This window comes from Malania oleifera, chromosome 12, assembly GCF_029873635.1.
Source record: "Malania oleifera isolate guangnan ecotype guangnan chromosome 12, ASM2987363v1, whole genome shotgun sequence".
NCBI classification, from domain to species: domain Eukaryota; kingdom Viridiplantae; phylum Streptophyta; class Magnoliopsida; order Santalales; family Ximeniaceae; genus Malania; species Malania oleifera.
In genome coordinates, this window is record NC_080428.1 from 87,702,618 (window position 1) to 87,707,409 (window position 4,792).

Genomic DNA, 4,792 nt, shown 5'->3' on the forward strand with positions numbered 1-4,792 from the left:
ATCTCTCTCCAAAATATCTGTCCCAAAATACAAAACCCTACACAAACTTACCCTCTAAACCAAGGTAACCAATATACTCTCTATCCGCGAGCCTGGTCTGCTCGCCCAACTGGCTCACCTAAAAAATGTTAAAGTCATGGAGTGAGTCGACGCTCAGTAAGTGGAAATATGTTATTACTAGTGTGTGGCAACTAAGTTAGGAATACTGTTTAAATAACAACTGAACTATAATACAATAGTAAACCTGTAAAGCATATCTTTCTTTTCGCAATTTAAAATATAATTATATCATTTGTATTTTCTACTTTTCATACTGTTAATATCATACTATACTCATCATATACTGTAAAACTGTATACATATACATAACTGTGCTTTATCCCTAGAACTCTGTATGTCATAATTTGACCCCTCATGACAGGGTTGTGCGTCCTGTAGGCAGGACTTAATCTGGTCGGCCCTCCAGATAAGTCAATATACTCTACTCTACCTCAGCCTGGTCAAACTGCATACTCTCCTAGGCGCGGGACTGGCTGCTACCTCGTCAAATCGGCCCCCTCCACCCAGCGAACTGGGGAGCTGCATACTCTCCGAGCATGGTCAACGATACTCACACTATCTAAGATATGTGGTTGCACTCTATTTGTATCTAGCAATGGTACCATGCTCTGTATTCTTTATCTATACTGTATCTGTCTGTAATCTTCCTCAGGGATCTGATACTATATATATACATATATACTCTTTTACTGTTTTCATCATATTTCCAAAATTACCATAACGCTATATTTCTGTACTGTAAACTTTGTAATCTCTATATTCTATATCAGTAGCATCTTGATGCTATCTCTGTATATCTTTCTGTATACTCTATAAGAACCTGAACCGTGATATATGGGTCTATATAAATAAGAGAGGGGCAACTTGGGGATTTAGTAGGATTCGTCGACGAAGCCAGAGTTCGTCGACGAAGTCCATGTAAGTCTTGTCGACAAAGTTCAAAGGCTCATCGACGAGGAGAAGGCAAGAGATTTCGGGAAACCAGGGATCTTAGGCTCATCGACGAGGCCACCGCTTCGTCGATGAAGGCAATGACAAACTTGTCGACGAGGACGCCAATTCGTTGATGAAGACGCTCGAGTCAAAGGGCTATAAATAGAAGTTTCATTACTTCCAAGCTAAGAAAACTCAAATAACTTCTCTCTCTCTCTCTCTAGAACTCTCCCTACTTTTCATCTCTCTAGATTTCTTCGACGTTTGTTGTAAGAATCATAAATCTGAAGTTACCACGCGGATCGTGGAAGGATTCTCTACAAGTTCTACGAATCAAATTTTCGATTCGATCGATTTCAAGTTTTGGTGTAAAATCGAGGTAAGGCTCGATTTTCAATTCTGATCTGGTAGTTTAGTAGAGAACAGTGTTGTGAATATCTTTTGTACTGTTGATTGTAGGTTTTGGAACTCGGTTTGCTGTTTAGGGGCCTTAGAGTTCGGGATTTGCTGTTTGGGAAAAGTTCAGGGGAATTGTGTTTATATCAGTTATTTTTTAAATCAGACTCGGTGGAACTGTGGTTCACGGTCCTGTGTGTGTTTTGGCTACTCATTTGGGGGGATCTAATGGGGAAAACTATGGGTTTTTCATGATTATAGTTTTGGAAAAAAGGAGGCGACGAGTTGCATCCCTGGTTTTGTTGAAAATTGAGCGTATATGTTGATTTATATTGTGTTATAGGGATGGTCGTGCCTTGACTTGTTTAAACTGTATTTTTTTGAAAAACCATAATTTTAGATTACCAAATGGGTGTGGTTTATTTGGTTATATGAGCATGCATGTGTGTGTGATTGGTTGAAATGCTAGTAGGAAAGCGGTTCCGAATTGTTCCAAGTACTAAGAGTGTCCAACTCTATATCCGAGGGCATATGAAATCGTTGGTCATAAATTGGCAGAGGTCCGGCTCTATATCCGAAGGCGTGAACCAATTTCGGTAAATCAAGCCGAAGGGTGTAGATCCACCAGTTTAGCGTTGGTACGATGCCATAGGAGTCGGGGACTAGCTATGTGCCGGTGGCGCCGTGTTCACGGGTTGGCTATGGGCCAATGCCGTATGTCGTGGGCCGGCTTCGAGTCGATGGGTGTGACAACACTGGGATTGCTAATCATGTGTTTGTGTGCTTGTATGCACTGTGTAAAATTAGTATTGGAACTGCATTTAACTGCATGTATGTTGCATCATGATAACACTCAAATGTCGCACATCGATATAACTTGTGTTCTTCCTTACTGAGAAGTGTTTCACCCCTATTGTACGTAAATTTTTACAGGTCCTTCGAGTAACCGGTACTAGCGTCCTAGTGTAGGGAGCATAGTGGCCGGTGTATTGCGATTAGCGCTTGGGTAAGTGTTAGGACTATATTTTGGTGGGTTGACATTTTGAGATGTATTGGGCACCCGTTTGTACATTTGTGATATAGCCTTGTTTCTACTCTTATGTAGACTCTGGTATGGTACTGCATATATATATAGAATGATCTTTTCCCGCTGCGTACATTTTGTTATGATTGGATGTGTATAGGGTGCCTGGGAACCCCACGGGGTCGGACCCTCATCTCTTGTCTTGTATTTTTGGATGTTTTGTATAATACAGGGACTGGTTGGTTTACATTTTCACCCCTGGGTCCCGTTTTCGGGTTTAGGGCGTGACATACTTTGTCTATATACTCTGTCTATGTACTCTGTATGTTATGGTAATAGGAAACATGGTAAACTATAAATATTATATATACTGTTCTGAATAAAGCTGTAATATACTGATCTGAATAAAACTGCAATATATTGTTCTGGGTGAAAATCTGTAATATATTGATCTGTATAAAACTATAATATACTGATTTGAATAAAACTGTAATATACTTGTCTATATCTGTGTATTCTGTATAGTATGATGTACTGTAGAAATTGTGTAAGTTCTTCATCAAATAATTATCTACTCGGGCCACACAAGCATTTAAAACTCATATTCTGTAAAACTGGGTAAAAAGCTGGTATATACATATGTGCAAAATCTCTGTTAAGATTATAACAATTCCTAGCATAGCATATTTCCCTTACCTTATCTCTGAAAAGTCTCTACTATACTCTAGCTCTATACCCGCAGGGTTCTCCACTCAACACCCTGAAAATCAAATCCCCCAGAACAAAATATCGGTATTTCTTCGTGTATTGTATTTCTTATAACTGAGGGAAAGACAAATATTGAATAAAATGCCTTATCCTGAGATTGGGACGAAATCCAAACCAACTCCAGCAACGATCAACTCCAGCAGACTTGTAGAGAACTTCGCCAGAAGGGTCATGGTGGCTTCAGATCGTTGATTCGGTGTGAAACAGGGCCGGAATCGAAGAGAGAAGGAGAGAGAGATGTAGAGAGAGAAATAGAGGGTTTCCTGTGCTGAAATTTCATCAAAAATTTGGGTTTTCACTATTTATAGAGTCGAATTCGTCGATGAGACACGTCACCTCGTCGACGAGTCCTTTAATAATTTCGTCGACAAACTTCCTCCCTCATCAACAAATTTCGGACTATCCAAAAACCCTTCTCGGTATCTTCTCGTCGACGAACTCCCTGTGTTCATCAACGAAGCCCTGTGGAAAAATCTTTCGGGTTATTATCTTCAAAGTGCAATGTCATCGACGAATGCTCGCCTACTGCCTCCTTCTGTTTCTATTTCCATTTTCCTGTCTCTTTATTATTTAAATATCATTATTTTTCGAGTGGTTACAGTGTCTGGGCTAAACCCCCAGGGCATAAGTCCAGCCTTCGGGTCCCACAACCCATACCATGGGGGAAGTAAATGGTGTTTAGTCCCAATGAGTGTCTTTTATGCATATCTGTTAATTTATGTAAATAGTGTTATTATTTATTAAACGGGTTTATACTGAAGAAGCAAATGCATATTTTTCAACTGTAAAGGTGTGAGTATTTTTATATGAATTAAAATGCATGAATGTTTATAGCGAAGTAAACTCTCCGCCCGAGGGCTTGCTGAGAAAGGCGAGTACCCTGATAAGTATTAGTTGTAGCCATACCAGGTTGTATAACTTATTAGAGTAAAAGGAAGCTACATGTATGGGCGTGTAATCTCCCCTATCCTCGAGAACTTTTGCTGATAAATAAGTTTGTGTGTGTGTGTGTGTGTGTGTGTGTGAGTATGGTCGGAGAATGATTTTATAACTGTGGTTAATTAACAACTAATGATATTTTGTATACATTAAAACTCATGTTGGTCACACATTGATATTAACTTAATCTGCCTTACTGAGAAGTGTCTCACCCCAATATGCAAATCATTTTTCAGGACCATCTCGAGATCGAGCTTAGTGAACTCCAGGGTGGGGTGAAAGCTAGTTTAGTTTTTGTGAGTGTCTGTAAGAACTCTAATGTATTTAAGTTATGTTTGAAATCCTTGGATATGTAATATGGGCATATGGACTGAGTTAGGTTTCTTTCTTTTGGCTTGGATGTAATATGGATAGTGGGAGACTTCTATGTATGTTAGCAATTTAGAACTCTGGTAATGTTTTAGGAGAATGTATCATTTATTTCCATTGCTTTTATGTGATGAATATGGTATCAGGTACATAGACGTTACTAAAGTAGCACCTCGGGCCCTACCTGGCGGGTCAGGGCGTTACACTATGTACAAAGTAGCATATCTTTCAAAGTACAGTTATATGAGTGTAATGCATCTGTAATGAGGAAACTCATTCATATCATCATCATGTAATAACCCC